Source organism: Ambystoma mexicanum, chromosome 1p, assembly GCF_040938575.1.
Source record: "Ambystoma mexicanum isolate Mex_15411 chromosome 1p, UKY_AmexF1_1, whole genome shotgun sequence".
Classification (NCBI taxonomy): Eukaryota; Metazoa; Chordata; class Amphibia; order Caudata; family Ambystomatidae; genus Ambystoma; species Ambystoma mexicanum.
The window spans coordinates 1,475,626,444-1,475,654,380 of NC_090921.1; the positions used below are offsets into that span (position 1 = coordinate 1,475,626,444).

The 27,937-nt window shown below is 42.9% G+C and overlaps 10 non-coding genes across 10 annotated transcripts; all 10 read left to right on the forward strand.

The window, feature by feature from the left end:
• Positions 1-3,855: 3,855 nt before the first annotated feature.
• On the forward strand, positions 3,856-3,929 carry TRNAI-AAU (transfer RNA isoleucine (anticodon AAU)). Its single transcript has one exon. It is a non-coding gene; the product is annotated as a tRNA-Ile (tRNA).
• A 3,425-nt stretch (positions 3,930-7,354) lies between these two features.
• Positions 7,355-7,428, forward strand: TRNAI-AAU (transfer RNA isoleucine (anticodon AAU)). Its single transcript has one exon. It is a non-coding gene; the product is annotated as a tRNA-Ile (tRNA).
• Positions 7,429-10,853: 3,425 nt separating this feature from the next.
• On the forward strand, positions 10,854-10,927 carry TRNAI-AAU (transfer RNA isoleucine (anticodon AAU)). Its single transcript has one exon. It is a non-coding gene; the product is annotated as a tRNA-Ile (tRNA).
• Positions 10,928-12,730: 1,803 nt separating this feature from the next.
• TRNAI-AAU (transfer RNA isoleucine (anticodon AAU)) lies at positions 12,731-12,804 on the forward strand. Its single transcript has one exon. It is a non-coding gene; the product is annotated as a tRNA-Ile (tRNA).
• Positions 12,805-14,611: 1,807 nt separating this feature from the next.
• TRNAI-AAU (transfer RNA isoleucine (anticodon AAU)) lies at positions 14,612-14,685 on the forward strand. The gene has a single exon. It is a non-coding gene; the product is annotated as a tRNA-Ile (tRNA).
• Positions 14,686-18,098: 3,413 nt separating this feature from the next.
• On the forward strand, positions 18,099-18,172 carry TRNAI-AAU (transfer RNA isoleucine (anticodon AAU)). Its single transcript has one exon. It is a non-coding gene; the product is annotated as a tRNA-Ile (tRNA).
• A 1,006-nt stretch (positions 18,173-19,178) lies between these two features.
• TRNAI-AAU (transfer RNA isoleucine (anticodon AAU)) lies at positions 19,179-19,252 on the forward strand. The gene has a single exon. It is a non-coding gene; the product is annotated as a tRNA-Ile (tRNA).
• A 2,223-nt stretch (positions 19,253-21,475) lies between these two features.
• TRNAI-AAU (transfer RNA isoleucine (anticodon AAU)) lies at positions 21,476-21,549 on the forward strand. Its single transcript has one exon. It is a non-coding gene; the product is annotated as a tRNA-Ile (tRNA).
• A 1,806-nt stretch (positions 21,550-23,355) lies between these two features.
• On the forward strand, positions 23,356-23,429 carry TRNAI-AAU (transfer RNA isoleucine (anticodon AAU)). Its single transcript has one exon. It is a non-coding gene; the product is annotated as a tRNA-Ile (tRNA).
• Positions 23,430-25,985: 2,556 nt separating this feature from the next.
• Positions 25,986-26,059, forward strand: TRNAI-AAU (transfer RNA isoleucine (anticodon AAU)). The gene has a single exon. It is a non-coding gene; the product is annotated as a tRNA-Ile (tRNA).
• The last annotated feature ends 1,878 nt before the right edge of the window (positions 26,060-27,937 follow it).

The following is a 27,937-nucleotide window of genomic DNA, read 5'->3' on the forward strand; positions in this document are numbered from 1 at the left end:
ATATTTCTGCAGAAGGATGAGATTGATGCAGAATTGGCACTCACAGCTTTAGAGTTACTAACACAAGATTGCTCTTTTGTTGGAAGCAGCTGTGCATACATAGTCACGGGTCAGTACTGCTGCGGACATAACCAATGTTGTTGTGAGGATAAGGGTTGTATTTGTGAATGAGTTAGGCATTTTCTTTCAAGGGAAGAAAACTCCCCCCTGCAACTGGCCTCCCTCCTATGCTCCAGTCAGAAGGCATACTTTTTCTGACTGAGCATGGTGCTAATCACGCCAAGTTAGCGAATTTGATCCCAGTATTGGCCACTTTGTCAATTTGGGAAATATTTCGGCAGAAGCATGAGATTGATGCAGAATTCCCACCCACAGCTTTAGATTTACTATGACTAGTTTGCTGTTTTGTTGGAAGCAGCAGTCCATAAATGGTCACAGGTCAGTACTGCTGTGGGAAATGACCAATGAGATGCATTTAACCTTCTTTGTCCCAGTTCTACTTAAATGTGATGCAGGCTACAAGTCAGTTTGAAGATAATTGTCATATTCATGAATTTCCTTCAGATCACATGTAGTTTTTCTTTAGGTTGTTGTGAGGATAAGGGTTTTATGTGTGAATGAGTTAGGCATTTTTTTTCCAATGGAAGAAAAAATCCCCCTGCAACTGGCCTCCCTCTTATGCTCCAGTCAGAAACAGGACTCTCAGCTGGCCGGTTAGAGCGTGGTGCTAATAACGTCAAGGTCACGGGTTCGATCCCCGTATTGGCCACTTTGTCATTTTGGGAAATATTTCTGCAGAAGCATGAGATTGATGCAGAATTGGCACTCACAGCTTTAGAGTTACTAACACAAGATTGCTGTTTTGTTGGAAGCAGCTGTGCATACATGGTCACGGGTCAGTACTGCTGCGGGACATAACCAATGTTGTTGTGAGGATAAGGGCTGTATTTGTGAATGAGTTAGGCATTTTCTTTCAAGGGAAGAAAACTCCCCCCTGCAACTGGCCTCCCTCCTATGCTCCAGTCAGAAGGCATACTTTTTCTGACTGAGCATGGTGCTAATAACGCCAAGTTAGCGTATTTGATCCCTGTATTGGCCACTTTGTCAATTTGGGAAAAATGTCTGCAGAAGCATTAGATTGATGCAGAATTCCCACCCACAGATTTAGATTTCCTATGACAAGTTTACTGTTTTGTTGGAAGCAGCAGTCCATAAATGGTCACAGGTCAGTACTGCTGTGGGAAATGACCAATGAGATGCATTTAACCTTCTTTGTCCCAGTTCTACTTAAATGTGATGCAGGCTACAAGTCAGTTTGAAGATAATTGTCATATTCATGAATTTCCTTCAGATCACATGTAGTTTTTCTTTAGGTTGTTGTGAGGATAAGGGTTTTATGTGTGAATGAGTTAGGCATTTTTTTTCCAATGGAAGAAAAAATCCCCCTGCAACTGGCCTCCCTCTTATGCCCCAGTCAGAAACAGGACTCTCAGCTGGCCGGTTAGAGCGTGGTGCTAATAACGCCAAGGTCACGGGTTCGATCCCCGTATTGGCCACTTTGTCATTATGGGAAATATTTCTGCAGAAGCATGAGATTGATGCAGAATTGGCACTCACAGCTTTAGAGTTACTAACACAAGATTGCTGTTTTGTTGGAAGCAGCTGTGCATACATGGTCACGGGTCAGTACTGCTGCGGGACATAACCAATGTTGTTGTGAGGATAAGGGCTGTATTTGTGAATGAGTTAGGCATTTTCTTTCAAGGGAAGAAAACTCCCCCCTGCAACTGGCCTCCCTCCTATGCTCCAGTCAGAAGGCATACTTTTTCTGACTGAGCATAGTGCTAATAACGCCAAGTTAGGGTATTTGATCCCTGTATTGGCCACTTTGTCAATTTGGGAAAAATGTCTGCAGAAGCATTAGATTGATGCAGAATTCCCACCCACAGCTTTAGATTTACTATGACAAGTTTACTGTTTTGTTGGAAGCAGCAGTCCATAAATGGTCACAGGTCAGTACTGCTGTGGGAAATGACCAATGAGATGCATTTAACCTTCTTTGTCCCAGTTCTACTTAAATGTGATGCAGGCTACAAGTCAGTTTGAAGATAATTGTCATATTCATGAATTTCCTTCAGATCACATGTAGTTTTTCTTTAGGTTGTTGTGAGGATAAGGTTTTATGTGTGAATGAGTTAGGCATTTTTTTTCCAATGGAAGAAAAAATCCCCCTGCAACTGGCCTCCCTCTTATGCCCCAGTCAGAAACCGGACTCTCAGCTGGCCGGTTAGAGCGTGGTGCTAATAACGCCAAGGTCACGGGTTCGATCCCCGTATTGGCCACTTTGTCATTTTGGGAAATATTTCTGCAGAAGCATGAGATTGATGCAGAATTGGCACTCACAGCTTTAGAGTTACTAACACAAGATTGCTGTTTTGTTGGAAGCAGCTGTGCATACATGGTCACGGGTCAGTACTGCTGCGGGACATAACCAATGTTGTTGTGAGGATAAGGGCTGTATTTGTGAATGAGTTAGGCATTTTCTTTCAAGGGAAGAAAACTCCCCCCTGCAACTGGCCTCCCTCCTATGCTCCAGTCAGAAGGCATACTTTTTCTGACTGAGCATGGTGCTAATAACGCCAAGTTAGCGTATTTGATCCCTGTATTGGCCACTTTGTCAATTTGGGAAAAATGTCTGCAGAAGCATTAGATTGATGCAGAATTCCCACCCACAGATTTAGATTTCCTATGACAAGTTTACTGTTTTGTTGGAAGCAGCAGTCCATAAATGGTCACAGGTCAGTACTGCTGTGGGAAATGACCAATGAGATGCATTTAACCTTCTTTGTCCCAGTTCTACTTAAATGTGATGCAGGCTACAAGTCAGTTTGAAGATAATTGTCATATTCATGAATTTCCTTCAGATCACATGTAGTTTTTCTTTAGGTTGTTGTGAGGATAAGGGTTTTATGTGTGAATGAGTTAGGCATTTTTTTTCCAATGGAAGAAAAAATCCCCCTGCAACTGGCCTCCCTCTTATGCCCCAGTCAGAAACAGGACTCTCAGCTGGCCGGTTAGAGCGTGGTGCTAATAACGCCAAGGTCACGGGTTAGATCCCCGTATTGGCCACTTTGTCATTTTGGGAAATATTTCTGCAGAAGCATGAGATTGATGCAGAATTGGCACTCACAGCTTTAGAGTTACTAACACAAGATTGCTGTTTTGTTGGAAGCAGCTGTGCATACATGGTCACGGGTCAGTACTGCTGCGGGACATAACCAATGTTGTTGTGAGGATAAGCGCTGTATTTGTGAATGAGTTAGGCATTTTCTTTCAAGGGAAGAAAACTCCCCCCTGCAACTGGCCTCCCTCCTATGCTCCAGTCAGAAGGCATACTTTTTCTGACTGAGCATGGTGCTAATAACGCCAAGTTAGGGTATTTGATCCCTGTATTGGCCACTTTGTCAATTTGGGAAAAATGTCTGCAGAAGCATTAGATTGATGCAGAATTCCCACCCACAGCTTTAGATTTACTATGACAAGTTTACTGTTTTGTTGGAAGCAGCAGTCCATAAATGGTCACAGGTCAGTACTGCTGTGGGAAATGACCAATGAGATGCATTTAACCTTCTTTGTCCCAGTTCTACTTAAATGTGATGCAGGCTACAAGTCAGTTTGAAAATAATTGTCATATTCATGAATTTCCTTCAGATCACATGTAGTTTTTCTTTAGGTTGTTGTGAGGATAAGGGTTGTATTTGTGAATGAGTTAGGCATTTTTTTTCCAAGGGAAGAAAAAATCCCCCTGCAACTGGCCTCCCTCTTATGCTCCAGTCAGAAACACGGCTCTCAGCTGGCCGGTTAGCTCAGTTGGTTAGAGCGTGGTGCTAATAACGCCAAGGTCATGGGTTCGATCCCTGTATTGGCCACTTTGTCATTTTGGGAAATATTTCTGCAGAAGCATGAGATTGATGCAGAATTGGCACCCACAGCATTAGAATTATTAACACAAGATTGCTGTTTTGTTGGAAGCAGCTGTGCATACATGGTCACGGGTCAGTACTGCTGCGGGACATAACCAATGTTGTTGTGAGGATAAGGGTTGTAATTGTGAATGAGTTAGGCATTTTCTTTCAAGGGAAGTAAACTCCCCCCGCAACTGGCCTCCCTCCTATGCTCCAGTCAGAAGGCATACTTTTTCTGACTGAGCATGGTGCTAATCACGCCAAGTTAGCGAATTTGATCCCAGCATTGGCCACTTTGTCAATTTGGGAAATATTTCTGCAGAAGCATGAGATTGATGCAGAATTCCCACCCACAGCTTTAGATTTACTATGACTAGTTTGCTGTTTTGTTTCAAGCAGCAGTCCATAAATGGTCACGGGTCAGTACTGCTGCGGCACTTCCAATGAGATGCATTTAACCTTCTTTGTCCCAGTTCTACTTAAATGTGATGCAGGCTACAAGTCAGTTTGAAGATAATTGTCATATTCGTGAATTTCCTTCAGATCACATGTAGTTTTTCTTTAGGTTGTTGTGAGGATAAGGGTTTTATGTGTGAATGAGTTAGGCATTTTTTTTCCAAGGGAAGAAAAAATCCCCCTGCAACTGGCCTCCCTCTTATGCTCCAGTTAGAAATATGCCTCTCAGCGGGACGGCTAGCTCAGTTGGTTAGAGCGTGGTGCTAATAACGCCAAGGTCACGGGTTCGATCCCCGTATTGGCCACTTTGTCATTTTGGGAAATATTTCTGCAGAAGGATGAGATTGATGCAGAATTGGCACTCACAGCTTTAGAGTTACTAACACAAGATTGCTCTTTTGTTGGAAGCAGCTGTGCATACATAGTCACGGGTCAGTACTGCTGCGGACATAACCAATGTTGTTGTGAGGATAAGGGTTGTATTTGTGAATGAGTTAGGCATTTTCTTTCAAGGGAAGAAAACTCCCCCCTGCAACTGGCCTCCCTCCTATGCTCCAGTCAGAAGGCATACTTTTTCTGACTGAGCATGGTGCTAATCACGCCAAGTTAGCGAATTTGATCCCAGTATTGGCCACTTTGTCAATTTGGGAAATATTTCTGCAGAAGCATGAGATTGATGCAGAATTCCCACCCACAGCTTTAGATTTACTATGACTAGTTTGCTGTTTTGTTGGAAGCAGCAGTCCATAAATGGTCACAGGTCAGTACTGCTGTGGGAAATGACCAATGAGATGCATTTAACCTTCTTTGTCCCAGTTCTACTTAAATGTGATGCAGGCTACAAGTCAGTTTGAAGATAATTGTCATATTCATGAATTTCCTTCAGATCACATGTAGTTTTTCTTTAGGTTGTTGTGAGGATAAGGGTTTTATGTGTGAATGAGTTAGGCATTTTTTTTCCAATGGAAGAAAAAATCCCCCTGCAACTGGCCTCCCTCTTATGCTCCAGTCAGAAACAGGACTCTCAGCTGGCCGGTTAGAGCGTGGTGCTAATAACGTCAAGGTCACGGGTTCGATCCCCGTATTGGCCACTTTGTCATTTTGGGAAATATTTCTGCAGAAGCATGAGATTGATGCAGAATTGGCACTCACAGCTTTAGAATTACTAACACAAGATTGCTGTTTTGTTGGAAGCAGCTGTGCATACATGGTCACGGGTCAGTACTGCTGCGGGACATAACCAATGTTGTTGTGAGGATAAGGGCTGTATTTGTGAATGAGTTAGGCATTTTCTTTCAAGGGAAGAAAACTCCCCCCTGCAACTGGCCTCCCTCCTATGCTCCAGTCAGAAGGCTTACTTTTTCTGACTGAGCATGGTGCTAATCACGCCAAGTTAGCGAATTTGATCCCAGTATTGGCCACTTTGTCAATTTGGGAAATATTTCTGCAGAAGGATGAGATTGATGCAGAATTGGCACTCACAGCTTTAGAGTTACTAACACAAGATTGCTGTTTTGTTGGAAGCAGCTGTGCATACATAGTCACGAGTCAGTACTACTGCGGACATAACCAATGTTGTTGTGAGGATAAGGGTTGTATTTGTGAATGAGTTAGGCATTTTCTTTCAAGGGAAGAAAACTCCCCCCTGCAACTGGCCTCCCTCCTATGCTCCAGTCAGAAGGCATACTTTTTCTGACTGAGCATGGTGCTAATCACGCCAAGTTAGCGAATTTGATCCCAGTATTGGCCACTTTGTCAATTTGGGAAATATTTCTGCAGAAGCATGAGATTGATGCAGAATTCCCACCCACAGCTTTAGATTTACTATGACTAGTTTGCTGTTTTGTTGGAAGCAGCAGTCCATAAATGGTCACAGGTCAGTACTGCTGTGGGAAATGACCAATGAGATGCATTTAACCTTCTTTGTCCCAGTTCTACTTAAATGTGATGCAGGCTACAAGTCAGTTTGAAGATAATTGTCATATTCATGAATTTCCTTCAGATCACATGTAGTTTTTCTTTAGGTTGTTGTGAGGATAAGGGTTTTATGTGTGAATGAGTTAGGCATTTTTTTTCCAATGGAAGAAAAAATCCCCCTGCAACTGGCCTCCCTCTTATGCTCCAGTCAGAAACAGGACTCTCAGCTGGCCGGTTAGAGCGTGGTGCTAATAACGTCAAGGTCACGGGTTCGATCCCCGTATTGGCCACTTTGTCATTTTGGGAAATATTTCTGCAGAAGCATGAGATTGATGCAGAATTGGCACTCACAGCTTTAGAGTTACTAACACAAGATTGCTGTTTTGTTGGAAGCAGCTGTGCATACATGGTCACGGGTCAGTACTGCTGCGGGACATAACCAATGTTGTTGTGAGGATAAGGGCTGTATTTGTGAATGAGTTAGGCATTTTCTTTCAAGGGAAGAAAACTCCCCCCTGCAACTGGCCTCCCTCCTATGCTCCAGTCAGAAGGCATACTTTTTCTGACTGAGCATGGTGCTAATAACGCCAAGTTAGCGTATTTGATCCCTGTATTGGCCACTTTGTCAATTTGGGAAAAATGTCTGCAGAAGCATTAGATTGATGCAGAATTCCCACCCACAGATTTAGATTTCCTATGACAAGTTTACTGTTTTGTTGGAAGCAGCAGTCCATAAATGGTCACAGGTCAGTACTGCTGTGGGAAATGACCAATGAGATGCATTTAACCTTCTTTGTCCCAGTTCTACTTAAATGTGATGCAGGCTACAAGTCAGTTTGAAGATAATTGTCATATTCATGAATTTCCTTCAGATCACATGTAGTTTTTCTTTAGGTTGTTGTGAGGATAAGGGTTTTATGTGTGAATGAGTTAGGCATTTTTTTTCCAATGGAAGAAAAAATCCCCCTGCAACTGGCCTCCCTCTTATGCTCCAGTCAGAAACACGGCTCTCAGCTGGCCGGTTAGCTCAGTTGGTTAGAGCGTGGTGCTAATAACGCCAAGGTCATGGGTTCGATCCCTGTATTGGCCACTTTGTCATTTTGGGAAATATTTCTGCAGAAGCATGAGATTGATGCAGAATTGGCACCCACAGCATTAGAATTATTAACACAAGATTGCTGTTTTGTTGGAAGCAGCTGTGCATACATGGTCACGGGTCAGTACTGCTGCGGGACATAACCAATGTTGTTGTGAGGATAAGGGTTGTAATTGTGAATGAGTTAGGCATTTTCTTTCAAGGGAAGTAAACTCCCCCCGCAACTGGCCTCCCTCCTATGCTCCAGTCAGAAGGCATACTTTTTCTGACTGAGCATGGTGCTAATCACGCGAAGTTAGCGAATTTGATCCCAGCATTGGCCACTTTGTCAATTTGGGAAATATTTCTGCAGAAGCATGAGATTGATGCAGAATTCCCACCCACAGCTTTAGATTTACTATGACTAGTTTGCTGTTTTGTTTCAAGCAGCAGTCCATAAATGGTCACGGGTCAGTACTGCTGCGGCACTTCCAATGAGATGCATTTAACCTTCTTTGTCCCAGTTCTACTTAAATGTGATGCAGGCTACAAGTCAGTTTGAAGATAATTGTCATATTCGTGAATTTCCTTCAGATCACATGTAGTTTTTCTTTAGGTTGTTGTGAGGATAAGGGTTTTATGTGTGAATGAGTTAGGCATTTTTTTTCCAAGGGAAGAAAAAATCCCCCTGCAACTGGCCTCCCTCTTATGCTCCAGTTAGAAATATGCCTCTCAGCTGGACGGCTAGCTCAGTTGGTTAGAGCGTGGTGCTAATAACGCCAAGGTCACGGGTTCGATCCCCGTATTGGCCACTTTGTCATTTTGGGAAATATTTCTGCAGAAGGATGAGATTGATGCAGAATTGGCACTCACAGCTTTAGAGTTACTAACACAAGATTGCTGTTTTGTTGGAAGCAGCTGTGCATACATAGTCATGGGTCAGTACTGCTGCGGACATAACCAATGTTGTTGTGAGGATAAGGGTTGTATTTGTGAATGAGTTAGGCATTTTCTTTCAAGGGAAGAAAACTCCCCCCTGCAACTGGCCTCCCTCCTATGCTCCAGTCAGAAGGCTTACTTTTTCTGACTGAGCATGGTGCTAATCACGCCAAGTTAGCGAATTTGATCCCAGTATTGGCCACTTTGTCAATTTGGGAAATATTTCTGCAGAAGGATGAGATTGATGCAGAATTGGCACTCACAGCTTTAGAGTTACTAACACAAGATTGCTGTTTTGTTGGAAGCAGCTGTGCATACATAGTCACGAGTCAGTACTACTGCGGACATAACCAATGTTGTTGTGAGGATAAGGGTTGTATTTGTGAATGAGTTAGGCATTTTCTTTCAAGGGAAGAAAACTCCCCCCTGCAACTGGCCTCCCTCCTATGCTCCAGTCAGAAGGCATACTTTTTCTGACTGAGCATGGTGCTAATCACGCCAAGTTAGCGAATTTGATCCCAGTATTGGCCACTTTGTCAATTTGGGAAATATTTCTGCAGAAGCATGAGATTGATGCAGAATTCCCACCCACAGCTTTAGATTTACTATGACTATTTTGCTGTTTTGTTTCAAGCAGCAGTCCATAAATGGTCACGGGTCAGTACTGCTGTGCGAAATGACCAATGAGATGCATTTAACCTTCTTTGTCCCAGTTCTACTTAAATGTGATGCAGGCTACAAGTCAGTTTGAAGATAATTGTCATATTCATGAATTTCCTTCAGATCACATGTAGTTTTTCTTTAGGTTGTTGTGAGGATAAGGGTTTTATGTGTGAATGAGTTAGGCATTTTTTTTCCAATGGAAGAAAAAATCCCCCTGCAACTGGCCTCCCTCTTATGCTCCAGTCAGAAACAGGACTCTCAGCTGGCCGGTTAGAGCGTGGTGCTAATAACGTCAAGGTCATGGGTTCGATCCCCGTATTGGCCACTTTGTCATTTTGGGAAATATTTCTGCAGAAGCATGAGATTGATGCAGAATTGGCACTCACAGCTTTAGAGTTACTAACACAAGATTGCTGTTTTGTTGGAAGCAGCTGTGCATACATGGTCACGGGTCAGTACTGCTGCGGGACATAACCAATGTTGTTGTGAGGATAAGGGCTGTATTTGTGAATGAGTTAGGCATTTTCTTTCAAGGGAAGAAAACTCCCCCCTGCAACTGGCCTCCCTCCTATGCTCCAGTCAGAAGGCATACTTTTTCTGACTGAGCATGGTGCTAATAACGCCAAGTTAGCGTATTTGATCCCTGTATTGGCCACTTTGTCAATTTGGGAAAAATGTCTGCAGAAGCATTAGATTGATGCAGAATTCCCACCCACAGATTTAGATTTCCTATGACAAGTTTACTGTTTTGTTGGAAGCAGCAGTCCATAAATGGTCACAGGTCAGTACTGCTGTGGGAAATGACCAATGAGATGCATTTAACCTTCTTTGTCCCAGTTCTACTTAAATGTGATGCAGGCTACAAGTCAGTTTGAAGATAATTGTCATATTCATGAATTTCCTTCAGATCACATGTAGTTTTTCTTTAGGTTGTTGTGAGGATAAGGGTTTTATGTGTGAATGAGTTAGGCATTTTTTTTCCAATGGAAGAAAAAATCCCCCTGCAACTGGCCTCCCTCTTATGCCCCAGTCAGAAACAGGACTCTCAGCTGGCCGGTTAGAGCGTGGTGCTAATAACGCCAAGGTCACGGGTTCGATCCCCGTATTGGCCACTTTGTCATTTTGGGAAATATTTCTGCAGAAGCATGAGATTGATGCAGAATTGGCACTCACAGCTTTAGAGTTACTAACACAAGATTGCTGTTTTGTTGGAAGGAGCTGTGCATACATGGTCACGGGTCAGTACTGCTGCGGGACATAACCAATGTTGTTGTGAGGATAAGGGCTGTATTTGTGAATGAGTTAGGCATTTTCTTTCAAGGGAAGAAAACTCCCCCCTGCAACTGGCCTCCCTCCTATGCTCCAGTCAGAAGGCATACTTTTTCTGACTGAGCATGGTGCTAATAACGCCAAGTTAGGGTATTTGATCCCTGTATTGGCCACTTTGTCAATTTGGGAAAAATGTCTGCAGAAGCATTAGATTGATGCAGAATTCCCACCCACAGCTTTAGATTTACTATGACAAGTTTACTGTTTTGTTGGAAGCAGCAGTCCATAAATGGTCACAGGTCAGTACTGCTGTGGGAAATGACCAATGAGATGCATTTAACCTTCTTTGTCCCAGTTCTACTTAAATGTGATGCAGGCTACAAGTCAGTTTGAAAATAATTGTCATATTCATGAATTTCCTTCAGATCACATGTAGTTTTTCTTTAGGTTGTTGTGAGGATAAGGGTTGTATTTGTGAATGAGTTAGGCATTTTTTTTCCAAGGGAAGAAAAAATCCCCCTGCAACTGGCCTCCCTCTTATGCTCCAGTCAGAAACACGGCTCTCAGCTGGCCGGTTAGCTCAGTTGGTTAGAGCGTGGTGCTAATAACGCCAAGGTCATGGGTTCGATCCCTGTATTGGCCACTTTGTCATTTTGGGAAATATTTCTGCAGAAGCATGAGATTGATGCAGAATTGGCACCCACAGCATTAGAATTATTAACACAAGATTGCTGTTTTGTTGGAAGCAGCTGTGCATACATGGTCACGGGTCAGTACTGCTGCGGGACATAACCAATGTTGTTGTGAGGATAAGGGTTGTAATTGTGAATGAGTTAGGCATTTTCTTTCAAGGGAAGTAAACTCCCCCCGCAACTGGCCTCCCTCCTATGCTCCAGTCAGAAGGCATACTTTTTCTGACTGAGCATGGTGCTAATCACGCCAAGTTAGCGAATTTGATCCCAGCATTGGCCACTTTGTCAATTTGGGAAATATTTCTGCAGAAGCATGAGATTGATGCAGAATTCCCACCCACAGCTTTAGATTTACTATGACTAGTTTGCTGTTTTGTTTCAAGCAGCAGTCCATAAATGGTCACGGGTCAGTACTGCTGCGGCACTTCCAATGAGATGCATTTAACCTTCTTTGTCCCAGTTCTACTTAAATGTGATGCAGGCTACAAGTCAGTTTGAAGATAATTGTCATATTCGTGAATTTCCTTCAGATCACATGTAGTTTTTCTTTAGGTTGTTGTGAGGATAAGGGTTTTATGTGTGAATGAGTTAGGCATTTTTTTTCCAAGGGAAGAAAAAATCCCCCTGCAACTGGCCTCCCTCTTATGCTCCAGTTAGAAATATGCCTCTCAGCTGGACGGCTAGCTCAGTTGGTTAGAGCGTGGTGCTAATAACGCCAAGGTCACGGGTTCGATCCCCGTATTGGCCACTTTGTCATTTTGGGAAATATTTCTGCAGAAGGATGAGATTGATGCAGAATTGGCACTCACAGCTTTAGAGTTACTAACACAAGATTGCTGTTTTGTTGGAAGCAGCTGTGCATACATAGTCATGGGTCAGTACTGCTGCGGACATAACCAATGTTGTTGTGAGGATAAGGGTTGTATTTGTGAATGAGTTAGGCATTTTCTTTCAAGGGAAGAAAACTCCCCCCTGCAACTGGCCTCCCTCCTATGCTCCAGTCAGAAGGCTTACTTTTTCTGACTGAGCATGGTGCTAATCACGCCAAGTTAGCGAATTTGATCCCAGTATTGGCCACTTTGTCAATTTGGGAAATATTTCTGCAGAAGGATGAGATTGATGCAGAATTGGCACTCACAGCTTTAGAGTTACTAACACAAGATTGCTGTTTTGTTGGAAGCAGCTGTGCATACATAGTCACGAGTCAGTACTACTGCGGACATAACCAATGTTGTTGTGAGGATAAGGGTTGTATTTGTGAATGAGTTAGGCATTTTCTTTCAAGGGAAGAAAACTCCCCCCTGCAAATGGCCTCCCTCCTATGCTCCAGTCAGAAGGCATACTTTTTCTGACTGAGCATGGTGCTAATCACGCCAAGTTAGCGAATTTGATCCCAGTATTGGCCACTTTGTCAATTTGGGAAATATTTCTGCAGAAGCATGAGATTGATGCAGAATTCCCACCCACAGCTTTAGATTTACTATGACTATTTTGCTGTTTTGTTTCAAGCAGCAGTCCATAAATGGTCACGGGTCAGTACTGCTGTGCGAAATGACCAATGAGATGCATTTAACCTTCTTTGTCCCAGTTCTACTTAAATGTGATGCAGGCTACAAGTCAGTTTGAAGATAATTGTCATATTCATGAATTTCCTTCAGATCACATGTAGTTTTTCTTTAGGTTGTTGTGAGGATAAGGGTTTTATGTGTGAATGAGTTAGGCATTTTTTTTCCAAGGGAAAAAGGCTCTCAGCTGGCCGGTTAGCTCAGTTGGTTAGAGCGTGGTGCTAATAACGCCAAGGTCACGGGTTCGATCCCCGTATTGGCCACTTTGTCATTTTGGGAAATATTTCTGCAGAAGCATGAGATTGATGCAGAATTGGCACTCACAGCTTTAGAGTTACTAACACAAGATTGCTGTTTTGTTGGTAGCAGCTGTGCATACATGGTCACGGGTCAGTACTGCTGCGGGACATAACCAATGTTGTTGTGAGGATAAGGGTTGTATTTGTGAATGAGTTAGGCATTTTCTTTCAAGGGAAGAAAACTACCCCCTGCAACTGGCCTCCCTCCTATGCTCCAGTCAGAAGGCATACTTTTTCTGACTGAGCATGGTGCTAATCACGCCAAGTTAGCGAATTTGATCCCAGTATTGGCCACTTTGTCAATTTGGGAAATATTTCTGCAGAAGCATGAGATTGATGCAGAATTCCCACCCACAGCTTTAGATTTACTATGACTAGTTTCCTGTTTTGTTGGAAGCAGCAGTCCATAAATGGTCACAGGTCAGTACTGCTGTGGGAAATGATCAATGAGATGCATTTAACCTTCTTTGTCCCAGTTCTACTTAAATGTGATGCAGGCTACAAGTCAGTTTGAAGATAATTGTCATATTCGTGAATTTCCTTCAGATCACATGTAGTTTTTCTTTAGGTTGTTGTGAGGATAAGGGTTTTATGTGTGAATGAGTTAGGCATTTTTTTTCCAAGGGAAGAAAAAATCCCCCTGCAACTGGCCTCCCTCTTATGCTCCAGTTAGAAATATGCCTCTCAGCTGGACGGCTAGCTCAGTCGGTTAGAGCGTGGTGCTAATAACACCAAGGTCACGGGTTCTATCCCCGTATTGGCCACTTTGTCATTTTGGGAAATATTTCTGCAGAAGGATGAGATTGATGCAGAATTGGCACTCACAGCTTTAGAGTTACTAACACAAGATTGCTGTTTTGTTGGAAGCAGCTGTGCATACATAGTCACGGGTCAGTACTGCTGCGGACATAACCAATGTTGTTGTGAGGATAAGGGTTGTATTAGTGAATGAGTTAGGCATTTTCTTTCAAGGGAAGAAAACTCCCCCCTGCAACTGGCCTCCCTCCTATGCTCCAGTCAGAAGGCTTACTTTTTCTGACTGAGCATGTTGCTAATCACGCCAAGTTAGCGAATTTGATCCCAGTATTGGCCACTTTGTCGATTTGGGAAATATTTCTGCAGAAGGATGAGATTGATGCAGAATTGGCACTCACAGCTTTAGAGTTACTAACACAAAATTGCTGTTTTGTTGGAAGCAGCTGTGCATACATAGTCACGAGTCAGTACTACTGCGGACATAACCAATGTTGTTGTGAGGATAAGGGTTGTATTTGTGAATGAGTTAGGCATTTTCTTTCAAGGGAAGAAAACTCCCCCCTGCAACTGGCCTCCCTCCTATGCTCCAGTCAGAAGGCATACTTTTTCTGACTGAGCATGGTGCTAATCACGCCAAGTTAGCGAATTTGATCCCAGTATTGGCCACTTTGTCAATTTGGGAAATATTTCTGCAGAAGCATGAGATTGATGCAGAATTCCCACCCACAGCTTTAGATTTACTATGACTATTTTGCTGTTTTGTTTCAAGCAGCAGTCCATAAATGGTCACGGGTCAGTACTGCTGTGGGAAATGACCAATGAGATGCATTTAACCTTCTTTGTCCCAGTTCTACTTAAATGTGATGCAGGCTACAAGTCAGTTTGAAGATAATTGTCATATTCATGAATTTCCTTCAGATCACATGTAGTTTTTCGTTAGGTTGTTGTGAGGATAAGGGTTTTATGTGTGAATGAGTTAGGCATTTTTTTTTCCAAGGGAAAAAGACTCTCAGCTGGCCGATTAGCTCAGTTGGTTAGAGCGTGGTGCTAATAATGCCAAGGTCACGGGTTCGATCCCCGTATTGGCCACTTTGTCATTTTGGGAAATATTTCTGCAGAAGCATGAGATTGATGCAGAATTGGCACTCACATCTTTAGAGTTACTAACACAAGATTGCTGTTTTGTTGGTAGCAGCCGTGCATACATGGTCACGGGTCAGTACTGCTGCGGGACATAACCAAAGTTGTTGTGAGGATAAGTGTTGTATTTGTGAATGAGTTAGGCATTTTCTTTCAAGGGAAGAAAACTACCCCCTGCAACTGGCATCCCTCCTATGCTCCAGTCAGAAGGCATACTTTTTCTGACTGAGCATGGTGCTAATCACGCCAAGTTAGCGAATTTGATCCCAGTATTGGCCACTTTGTCACTTTGGGAAATATTTCTGCAGAAGCATGAGATTGATGCAGAATTCCCACCCACAGCTTTAGATTTACTATGACTAGTTTGCTGTTTTGTTGGAAGCAGCAGTCCATAAATGGTCACAGGTCAGTACTGCTGTGGGAAATGACCAATGAGATGCATTTAACCTTCTTTGTCCCAGTGCTACTTAAATGTGATGCAGGCTACAAGTCAGTTTGAAGATAATTGTCATATTCGTGAATTTCCTTCAGATCACATTTAGTTTTTCTTTAGGTTGTTGTGAGGATAAGGGTTTTATGTGTGAATGAGTTAGGCATTTTTTTCCAAGGGAAGAAAAAATCCCCCTGCAACTGGCCTCCCTCTTATGCTCCAGTCAGGACTATGCCTCTCAGCAGGCCGGTTAGCTCAGTTGGTTAGAGCGTGGTGCTAATAACACCAAGGTCAAGGGTTCGATCCCCGTATTGCCCACTTTGTAATTTTGGGAAATATTTCTGCAGAAGGATGAGATTGATGCAGAATTGGCACTCACAGCTTTAGAGTTACTAACACAAGATTGCTGTTTTGTTGGAAGCAGCTGTGCATACATAGTCACGGGTCAGTACTGCTGCGGACATAACCAATGTTGTTGTGAGGATAAGGGTTGTCTGTGTGAATGAGTTAGGCATTTTTTTTCCAAGGGAAGAAAACATCCCCCTACAACTGGCCTCCTGCTTATGCTTGAGTCAGAAACAAAACTCTCAGCTGGCTGTTTAGCTCATTTGGTTAGAGCGTGGTGCTAATAATGGCAAGGTCACGGGTCCCCGTATTGGCCTCCTTGTCATTTTGTGAAATATTTCTGCAGAAGCATGAGATTGATGCAGAATTGGCACTCACAGCTTTAGAGTTACTAACACAAGATTGCTGTTTTGTTGGAAGCAGCTGTGCATACATGGTCACGGGTCAGTACTGCTGCGGGACATAACCAATGTTGTTGTGAGGATAAGGGTTGTATTTGTGAATGAGTTAGGCATTTTTTTTCCAAGGGAAGAAAACATCCCCCTGCAACTGGCCTCCCTCTTATGCTCCAGTCACTTTTTCTGACTGAGCATGGTGCTAATCACGCCAAGTTAGCGAATTTGATCCCAGTATTGGCCACTTTGTCAATTTTGGAAATATTTCTGCAGAAGCATGAGATTGATGCAGAATTCCCACCCACAGCTTTAGATTTACTATGACTAGTTTGCTGTTTTGTTTCAAGCAAGCAGCATTCCATAAATGGTCACGGGTCAGTACTGCTGCGGGACGTCCAATGAGATGCATTTAACCTTCTTTGTCACAGTTCTACTTAAATGTGATGCAGGCCACAAGTCAGTTTGAAGATAATTGTAATATTCATGAATTTCCTTCAGATCACATGTAGTTTTCCTTTAGGTTGTTGTGAGGATAAGGGTTGTATTTGTGAATGAGTTAGGCACTTTTTTTTCCAAGGGAAGAAAAAATCCCCCTGCAACTGGCCTCCCTCTTATGCTCCAGTCAGAAACACGGCTTTCAGCTGGCCGGTTAGCTCAGTTGGTTAGAGCGTGGTGCTAATAAAGCCAAGGTCATGGGTTCGATCCCTGTATTGGCCACTTTGTCATTTTGGGAAATATTTCTGCAGAAGCATGAGATTGATGCAGAATTGGCACCCACAGCATTAGAATTATTAACACAAGATTGCTGTTTTGTTGGAAGCAGCTGTGCATAGATGGTCACGGGTCAGTACTGGTGCGGGACATAACCAATGTTGTTGTGAGGATAAGGGTTGTAATTGTGAATTAGTTAGGCATTTTCTTTCAAGGGAAGTAAACTCCCCCCGCAACTGGCCTCCCTCCTATGCTCCAGTCAGAAGGCATACTTTTTCTGACTGAGCATGGTGCTAATCACGCCAAGTTAGCGAATTTGATCCCAGCATTGGCCACTTTGTCAATTTGGGAAATAGTTCTGCAGAAGCATGAGATTGCTGCAGAATTCCCACCCACAGCTTTAGATTTACTATGACTAGTTTGCTGTTTTGTTCCAAGCAGCAGTCCATAAATGGTCACGGGTCAGTACTGCTGCGGCACTTCCAATGAGATGCATTTAACCTTCTTTGTCCCAGTTCTACTTAAATGTGATGCAGGCTACAAGTCAGTTTGAAGATAATTGTCATATTCGTGAATTTCCTTCAGATCACATGTAGTTTTTCTTTAGGTTGTTGTGAGGATAAGGGTTTTATGTGTGAATGAGTTAGGCATTTTTTTTCCAAGGGAAGAAAAAATCCCCCTGCAACTGGCCTCCCTCTTATGCTCCAGTTAGAAATATGCCTCTCAGCTGGACGGCTAGCTCAGTTGGTTAGAGCGTGGTGCTAATAACGCCAAGGTCACGGGTTCGATCCCCGTATTGGCCACTTTGTAATTTTGGGAAATATTTCTGCAGAAGGATGAGATTGATGCAGAATTGGCACTCACAGCTTTAGAGTTACTAACACAAGATTGCTGTTTTGTTGGAAGCAGCTGTGCATACATAGTCACGAGTCAGTACTACTGCGGACATAACCAATGTTGTTGTGAGGATAAGGGTTGTATTTGTGAATGAGTTAGGCATTTTCTTTCAAGGGAAGAAAACTCCCCCCTGCAACTGGCCTCCCTCCTATGCTCCAGTCAGAAGGCATACTTTTTCTGACTGAGCATGGTGCTAATCACGCCAAGTTAGCGAATTTGATCCCAGTATTGGCCACTTTGTCAATTTGGGAAATATTTCTGCAGAAGCATGAGATTGATGCAGAATTCCCACCCACAGCTTTAGATTTACTATGACTAGTTTGCTGTTTTGTTGGAAGCAGCAGTCCATAAATGGTCACAGGTCAGTACTGCTGTGGGAAATGACCAATGAGATGCATTTAACCTTCTTTGTCCCAGTTCTACTTAAATGTGATGCAGGCTACAAGTCAGTTTGAAGATAATTGTCATATTCATGAATTTCCTTCAGATCACATGTAGTTTTTCTTTAGGTTGTTGTGAGGATAAGGGTTTTATGTGTGAATGAGTTAGGCATTTTTTTTTCCAAGGGAAAAAGACTCTCAGCTGGCCGATTAGCTCAGTTGGTTAGAGCGTGGTGCTAATAATGCCAAGGTCACGGGTTCGATCCCCGTATGGGCCACTTTGTCATTTTGGGAAATATTTCTGCAGAAGGATGAGATTGATGCAGAATTGGCACTCACATCTTTAGAGTTACTAACACAAGATTGCTGTTTTGTTGGAAGCAGCTGTGCATACATAGTCACGGGTCAGTACTGCTGCGGACATAACCAATGTTGTTGTGAGGATAAGGGTTGTATTTGTGAATGAGTTAGGCATTTTCTTTCAAGGGAAGAAAACTCCCCCCTGCAACTGGCCTCCCTTCTATGCTCCAGTCAGAAGGCTTACTTTTTCTGACTGAGCATGGTGCTAATCACGCCAAGTTAGCGAATTTGATCCCAGTATTGGCCACTTTGTCGATTTGGGAAATATTTCTGCAGAAGGATGAGATTGATGCAGAATTGGCACTCACAGCTTTAGAGTTACTAACACAAGATTGCTGTTTTGTTGGAAGCAGCTGTGCATACATAGTCACGAGTCAGTACTACTGCGGACATAACCAATGTTGTTGTGAGGATAAGGGTTATATTTGTGAATGAGTTAGGCATTTTCTTTCAAGGGAAGAAAACTCCCCCCTGCAACTGGCCTCCCTCCTATGCTCCAGTCAGAAGGCATACTTTTTCTGACTGAGCATGGTGCTAATCACGCCAAGTTAGCGAATTTGATCCCAGTATTGGCCACTTTGTCAATTTGGGAAATATTTCTGCAGAAGCATGAGATTGTTGCAGAATTCCCACCCACAGCTTTAGATTTACTATAACTATTTTGCTGTTTTGTTTCAAGCAGCAGTCCATAAATGGTCACGGGTCAGTACTGCTGTGGGAAATGACCAATGAGATGCATTTAACCTTCTTTGTCCCAGTTCTACTTAAATGTGATGCAGGCTACAAGTCAGTTTGAAGATAATTGCCATATTCATGAATTTCCTTCAGATCACATGTAGTTTTTCTTTAGGTTGTTGTGAGGATAAGGGTTTTATGTGTGAATGAGTTAGGCATTTTTTTTCCAAGGGAAAAAGACTCTTAGCTGGCCGATTAGCTCAGTTGGTTAGAGCGTGGTGCTAATAATGCCAAGGTCACGGGTTCGATCCCTGTATTGGCCACTTTGTCATTTTGGGAAATATTTCTGCAGAAGCATGAGATTGATGCAGAATTGGCACTCACATCTTTAGAGTTACTAACACAAGATTGCTGTTTTGTTGGTAGCAGCCGTGCATACATGGTCACGGGTCAGTACTGCTGCGGGACATAACCAAAGTTGTTGTGAGGATAAGGGTTGTATTTGTGAATGAGTTAGGCATTTTCTTTCAAGGGAAGAAAACTACCCCCTGCAACTGGCATCCCTCCTATGCTCCAGTCAGAAGGCATACTTTTTCTGACTGAGCATGGTGCTAATCACGCCAAGTTAGCGAATTTGATCCCAGTATTGGCCACTTTGTCAATTTGGGAAATATTTCTGCAGAAGCATGAGATTGATGCAGAATTCCCACCCACAGCTTTAGATTTACTATGACTAGTTTGCTGTTTTGTTGGAAGCAGCAGTCCATAAATGGTCACAGGTCAGTACTGCTGTGGGAAATGACCAATGAGATGCATTTAACCTTCTTTGTCCCAGTGCTACTTAAATGTGATGCAGGGTACAAGTCAGTTTGAAGATAATTGTCATATTCGTGAATTTCCTTCAGATCACATTTAGTTTTTCTTTAGGTTGTTGTGAGGATAAGGGTTTTATGTGTGAATGAGTTAGGCATTTTTTTCCAAGGGAAGAAAAAATCCCCCTGCAACTGGCCTCCCTCTTATGCTCCAGTCAGGACTATGCCTCTCAGCAGGCCGGTTAGCTCAGTTGGTTAGAGCGTGGTGCTAATAACACCAAGGTCAAGGGTTCGATCCCTGTATTGGCCACTTTGTAATTTTGGGAAATATTTCTGCAGAAGGATGAGATTGATGCAGAATTGGCACTCACAGCTTTAGAGTTACTAACACAAGATTGCTGTTTTGTTGGAAGCAGCTGTGCATACATAGTCACGGGTCAGTACTGCTGCGGACATAACCAATGTTGTTGTGAGGATAAGGGTTGTATTTGTGAATGAGTTAGGCATTTTCTTTCAAGGGAAGAAAACTCCCCCCTGCAACTGGCCTCCCTTCTATGCTCCAGTCAGAAGGCTTACTTTTTCTGACTGAGCATGGTGCTAATCACGCCAAGTTAGCGAATTTGATCCCAGTATTGGCCACTTTGTCAATTTTGGAAATATTTCTGCAGAAGCATGAGATTGATGCAGAATTCCCACCCACAGCTTTAGATTTACTATGACTAGTTTCCTGTTTTGTTGGAAGCAGCAGTCCATAAATGGTCACAGGTCAGTACTGCTGTGGGAAATGACCAATGAGATGCATTTAACCTTCTTTGTCCCATCTACTTAAATGTGATGCAGGCTACAAGTCAGTTTGAAGATAATTGTCATATTCGTGAATTTCCTTCAGATCACATGTAGTTTTTCTTTAGGTTGTTGTGAGGATAAGGGTTTTATGTGTGAATGAGTTAGGCATTTTTTTTCCAAGGGAAGAAAAAATCCCCCTGCAACTGGCCTCCCTCTTATGCTCCAGTTAGAAATATGCCTCTCAGCTGGACAGCTAGCTCAGTATTGGCCACTTTGTCAATTTTGGAAATATTTCTGCAGAAGGATGAGATTGATGCAGAATTGGCACTCACAGCTTTAGAGTTACTAACACAAGATTGCTGTTTTGTTGGAAGCAGCTGTGCATACATAGTCACGAGTCAGTACTACTGCGGACATAACCAATGTTGTTGTGAGGATAAGGGTTGTATTTGTGAATGAGTTAGGCATTTTCTTTCAAGGGAAGAAAACTCCCCCCTGCAACTGGCCTCCCTCCTATGCTCCAGTCAGAAGGCATACTTTTTCTGACTGAGCATGGTGCTAATCACGCCAAGTTAGCGAATTTGATCCCAGTATTGGCCACTTTGTCAATTTGGGAAATATTTCTGCAGAAGCATGAGATTGATGCAGAATTCCCACCCACAGCTTTAGATTTACTATGACTATTTTGCTGTTTTGTTTCAAGCAGCAGTCCATAAATGGTCACGGGTCAGTACTGCTGTGGGAAATGACCAATGAGATGCATTTAACCTTCTTTGTCCCAGTTCTACTTAAATGTGATGCAGGCTACAAGTCAGTTTGAAGATAATTGTCATATTCATGAATTTCCTTCAGATCACATGTAGTTTTTCTTTAGGTTGTTGTGAGGATAAGGGTTTTATGTGTGAATGAGTTAGGCATTTTTTTTCCAAGGGAAAAATACTCTCAGCTGGCCGGTTAGCTCAGTTGGTTAGAGCGTGGTGCTAATAACACCAAGGTCACGGGTTCGATCCCCGTATTGGCCACTTTGTCATTTTGGGAAATATTTCTGCAGAAGCATGAGATTGATGCAGAATTGGCACTCACAGCTTTAGAGTTACTAACACAAGATTGCTGTTTTGTTGGTAGCAGCTGTGCATACATGGTCACGGGTCAGTACTGCTGCGGGACATAACCAATGTTGTTGTGAGGATAAGGGTTGTATTTGTGAATGAGTTAGGCATTTTCTTTCAAGGGAAGAAAACTACCCCCTGCAACTGGCCTCCCTCCTATGCTCCAGTCAGAAGGCATACTTTTTCTGACTGAGCATGGTGCTAATCACGCCAAGTTAGCGAATTTGATCCCAGTATTGGCCACTTTGTCAATTTGGGAAATATTTCTGCAGAAGCATGAGATTGATGCAGAATTCCCACCTACAGCTTTAGATTTACTATGACTAGTTTCCTGTTTTGTTGGAAGCAGCAGTCCATAAATGGTCACAGGTCAGTACTGCTGTGGGAAATGACCAATGAGATGCATTTAACCTTCTATGTCCCAGTTCTACTTAAATGTGATGCAGGCTACAAGTCAGTTTGAAGATAATTGTCATATTCGTGAATTTCCTTCAGATCACATGTAGTTTTTCTTTAGGTTGTTGTGAGGATAAGGGTTTTATGTGTGAATGAGTTAGGCATTTTTTTTCCAAGGGAAGAAAAAATCCCCCTGCAACTGGCCTCCCTCTTATGCTCCAGTTAGAAATATGCCTCTCAGCTGGACGGCTAGCTCAGTTGGTTAGAGCGTGGTGCTAATAACGCCAAGGTCACGGGTTCGATCCCCGTATTGGCCACTTTGTCATTTTGGGAAATATTTCTGCAGAAGGATGAGATTGATGCAGAATTGGCACTCACAGCTTTAGAGTTACTAACACAAGATTGCTGTTTTGTTGGAAGCAGCTGTGCATACATAGTCACGGGTCAGTACTGCTGCGGACATAACCAATGTTGTTGTGAGGATAAGGGTTGTATTTGTGAATGAGTTAGGCATTTTCTTTCAAGGGAAGAAAACTCCCCCCTGCAACTGGCCTCCCTCCTATGCTCCAGTCAGAAGGCTTACTTTTTCTGACTGAGCATGGTGCTAATCACGCCAAGTTAGCGAATTTGATCCCAGTATTGGCCACTTTGTCGATTTGGGAAATATTTCTGCAGAAGGATGAGATTGATGCAGAATTGGCACTCACAGCTTTAGAGTTACTAACACAAGATTGCTGTTTTGTTGGAAGCAGCTGTGCATACATAGTCAAGAGTCAGTACTACTGCGGACATAACCAATGTTGTTGTGAGGATAAGGGTTGTATTTGTGAATGAGTTAGGCATTTTCTTTCAAGGGAAGAAAACTCCGCCCTGCAACTGGCCTCCCTCCTATGCTCCAGTCAGAAGGCATACTTTTTCTGACTGAGCATGGTGCTAATCACGCCAAGTTAGCGAATTTGATCCCAGTATTGGCCACTTTGTCAATTTGGGAAATATTTCTGCAGAAGCATGAGATTGATGCAGAATTCCCACCCACAGCTTTAGATTTACTATGACTAGTTTGCTGTTTTGTTTCAAGCAGCAGTCCATAAAGGGTCACGGGTCAGTACTGCTGTGGGAAATGACCAATGAGATGCATTTAACCTTCTTTGTCCCAGTTCTACTTAAATGTGATGCAGGCTACAAGTCAGTTTGAAGATAATTGTCATATTCATGAATTTCCTTCAGATCACATGTAGTTTTTCTTTAGGTTGTTGTGAGGATAAGGGTTTTATGTGTGAATGAGTTAGGCATTTTTTTTCCAAGGGAAAAAGACTCTCAGCTAGCCGATTAGCTCAGTTGGTTAGAGCGTGGTGCTAATAATGCCAAGGTCACGGGTTCGATCCCCGTATTGGCCACTTTGTCATTTTGGGAAATATTTCTGCAGAAGCATGAGATTGATGCAGAATTGGCACTCACATCTTTAGAGTTACTAACACAAGATTGCTGTTTTGTTGGTAGCAGCTGTGCATACATGGTCACGGGTCAGTACTGCTGCGGGACATAACCAATGTTGTTGTGAGGATAAGGATTGTATTTGTGAATGAGTTAGGCATTTTCTTTCAAGGGAAGAAAACTACCCCCTGCAACTGGCATCCCTCCTATGCTCCAGTCAGAAGGCATACTTTTTCTGACTGAGCATGGTGCTAATCACGCCAAGTTAGCGAATTTGATCCCAGTATTGGCCACTTTGTCAATTTGGGAAATATTTCTGCAGAAGCATGAGATTGATGCAGAATTCCCACCCACAGCTTTAGATTTACTATGACTAGTTTGCTGTTTTGTTGGAAGCAGCAGTCCATAAATGGTCACAGGTCAGTACTGCTGTGGGAAATGACCAATGAGATGCATTTAACCTTCTTTGTCCCAGTGCTACTTAAATGTGATGCAGGCTACAAGTCAGTTTGAAGATAATTGTCATATTCGTGAATTTCCTTCAGATCACATGTAGTTTTTCTTTAGGTTGTTGTGAGGATAAGGGTTTTATGTGTGAATGAGTTAGGCATTTTTTTTCCAAGGGAAGAAAAAATCCCCCTGCAACTGGCCTCCCTCTTATGCTCCAGTTAGAAATATGCCTCTCAGCTGGACGGCTAGCTCAGTTGGTTAGAGCGTGGTGCTAATAACGCCAAGGTCACGGGTTCGATCCCGTGTTGGCCACTTTCTCATTTTGGGAAATATTTCTGCAGAAGGATGAGATTGATGCAGAATTGGCACTCACAGCTTTAGAGTTACTAACACAAGATTGCTGTTTAGTTGGAAGCAGCTGTGCATACATAGTCACGGGTCAGTACTGCTGCGGACATAACCAATGTTGTTGTGAGGATAAGGGTTGTATTTGTGAATGAGTTAGGCATTTTCTTTCAAGGGAAGAAAACTCCCCCCTGCAACTGGCCTCCCTCCTATGCTGCAGTTAGAAGGCTTACTTTTTCTGACTGAGCATGGTGCTAATCACGCCAAGTTAGCGAATTTGATCCCAGTATTGGCCACTTTGTCAATTTGGGAAATATTTCTGCAGAAGGATGAGATTGATGCAGAATTGGCACTCACAGCTTTAGAGTTATTAACACAAGATTGCTGTTTTGTTGGAAGCAGCTGTGCATACATAGTCACGAGTCAGTACTACTGCGGACATAACCAATGTTGTTGTGAGGATAAGGGTTGTATTTGTGAATGAGTTAGGCATTTTCTTTCAAGGGAAGAAAACTCCCCCCTGCAACTGGCCTCCCTGCTATGCTCCAGTCAGAAGGCATACTTTTTCTGACTGAGCATGGTGCTAATCACGCCAAGTTAGCGAATTTGATCCCAGTATTGGCCACTTTGTCAATTTGGGAAATATTTCTGCAGAAGCATGAGATTGATTCAGAATTCCCACCCACAGCTTTAGATTTACTATGACTATTTTGCTGTTTTGTTTCAAGCAGCAGTCCATAAATGGTCACGGGTCAGTACTGCTGTGGGAAATGACCAATGAGATGCATTTAACCTTCTTTGTCCCAGTTCTACTTAAATGTGATGCAGGCTACAAGTCAGTTTGAAGATAATTGTCATATTCATGAATTTCCTTCAGATCACATGTAGTTTTTCTGTAGGTTGTTGTGAGGATAAGGGTTTTATGTGTGAATGAGTTAGGCATTTTTTTTCCAAGGGAAAAAGGCTCTCAGCTGGCCGATTAGCTCAGTTGGTTAGAGCGTGGTGCTAATAATGCCAAGGTCACTGGTTCGATCCCCGTATTGGCCACTTTGTCATTTTGGGAAATATTTCCACAGAAGCATGAGATTGATGCAGAATTGGCACTCACATCTTTAGAGTTACTAACACAAGATTGCTGTTTTGTTGGTAGCAGCTGTGCATACATGGTCACGGGTCAGTACTGCTGCGGGACATACCCAATGTTGTTGTGAAGATAAGGGTTGTATTTGTGAATGAGTTAGGCATTTTCTTTCAAGGGAAGAAAACTCCCCCCTGCAACTGGCCTCCCTCCTATGCTCCAGTCAGAAGGCATACTTTTTCTGACTGAGCATGGTGCTAATCACGCCAAGTTAGCGAATTTGATCCCAGTATTGGCCACTTTGTCAATTTGGCAAAAATGTCTGCAGAAGCATGAGATTGATGCAGAATTCCCACCCACAGCTTTAGATTTACTATGACTAGTTTGCTGTTTTGTTGGAAGCAGCAGTCCATAAATGGTCACAGGTCAGTACTGCTGTGGGAAATGACCAATGAGATGCATTTAACCTTCTTTGTCCCAGTTCTACTTAAATGTGATGCAGGCTACAAGTCAGTTTGAAGATAATTGTCATATTCATGAATTTCCTTCAGATCACATGTAGTTTTTCTTTAGGTTGTTGTGAGGATAAGGGTTTTATGTGTGAATGAGTTAGGCATTTTTTTCCAAGGGAAAAATACTCTCAGCTGGCCGGTTAGCTCAGTTGGTTAGAGCGTGGTGCTAATAACGCCAAAGTCACGGGTTTGATCCCCGTATTGGCCACTTTGTCATTTTGGGAAATATTTCTGCAGAAGCATGAGATTGATGCAGAATTGGCACTCACAGCTTTAGAGTTACTAACACAAGATTGCTGTTTTGTTGGTAGCAGCTGTGCATACATGGTCACGGGTCAGTACTGCTGCGGGACATAACCAATGTTGTTGTGAGGATAAGGGTTGTATTTGTGAATGAGTTAGGCATTTTCTTTCAAGGGAAGAAAACTACCCCCTGCAACTGGCCTCCCTCCTATGCTCCAGTCAGAAGGCATACTTTTTCTGACTGAGCATGGTGCTAATCACGCCAAGTTAGCGAATTTGATCCCAGTATTGGCCACTTTGTCAATTTGGGAAATATTTCTGCAGAAGGATGAGATTGATGCAGAATTGGCACTCACAGCTTTAGAGTTACTAACACAAGATTGCTGTTTTGTTGGAAGCAGCTGTGCATACATAGTCACGAGTCAGTACTACTGCGGACATAACCAATGTTGTTGTGAGGATAAGGGTTGTATTTGTGAATGAGTTAGGCATTTTCTTTCAAGGGAAGAAAACTCCCCCCTGCAACTGGCCTCCCTCCTATGCTCCAGTCAGAAGGCATACTTTTTCTGACTGAGCATGGTGCTAATCACGCCAAGTTAGCGAATTTGATCCCAGTATTGGCCACTTTGTCAATTTGGGAAATATTTCTGCAGAAGCATGAGATTGATGCAGAATTCCCACCCACAGCTTTAGATTTACTATGACTAGTTTGCTGTTTTGTTGGAAGCAGCAGTCCATAAATGGTCACAGGTCAGTACTGCTGTGGGAAATGACCAATGAGATGCATTTGACCTTCTTTGTCCCAGTGCTACTTAAATGTGATGCAGGCTACAAGTCAGTTTGAATATAATTGTCATATTCGTGAATTTCCTTCAGATCACATTTAGTTTTTCTTTAGGTTGTTGTGAGGATAAGGGTTTTATGTGTGAATGAGTTAGGCATTTTTTTCCAAGGGAAGAAAAAATCCCCCTGCAACTGGCCTCCCTCTTATGCTCCAGTCAGCTCTATGCCTCTCAGCAGGCTGGTTAGCTCAGTTGGTTAGAGCGTGGTGCTAATAACACCCAGGTCAAGGGTTCGATCCCCGTATTGGCCACTTTGCAATTTTGGGAAATATTTCTGCAGAAGGATGAGATTGATGCAGAATTGGCACTCACAGCTTTAGAGTTACTAACACAAGATTGCTGTTTTGTTGGAAGCAGCTGTGCATACATAGTCACGGGTCAGTACTGCTGCGGACATAACCAATGTTGTTGTGAGGATAAGGGTTGTCTGTGTGAATGAGTTAGGCATTTTTTTTCCAAGGGAAGAAAACATCCCTCTACAACTGGCCTCCTGCTTATGCTTGAGTCAGAAACAAAACTCTCAGCTGGCTGTTTAGCTCATTTGGTTAGAGCGTGGTGCTAATAATGGCAAGGTCACGGGTCCCCGTATTGGCCTCCTTGTCATTTTGGGAAATATTTCTGCAGAAGCATGAGATTGATGCAGAATTGGCACTCACAGCTTTAGAGTTACTAACACAAGATTGCTGTTTTGTTGGAAGCAGCTGTGCATACATGGTCACGGGTCAGTACTGCTGCGGGACATAACCAATGTTGTTGTGAGGATAAGGGTTGTATTTGTGAATGAGTTAGGCATTTTTTTTCCAAGGGAAGAAAACATCCCCCTGCAACTGGCCTCCCTCTTATGCTCCAGTCACTTTTTCTGACTGAGCATGGTGCTAATCACGCCAAGTTAGCGAATTTGATCCCAGTATTGGCCACTTTGTCAATTTTTGGAAATATTTCTGCAGAAGCATGAGATTGATGCAGAATTCCCACCCACAGCTTTAGATTTACTATGACTA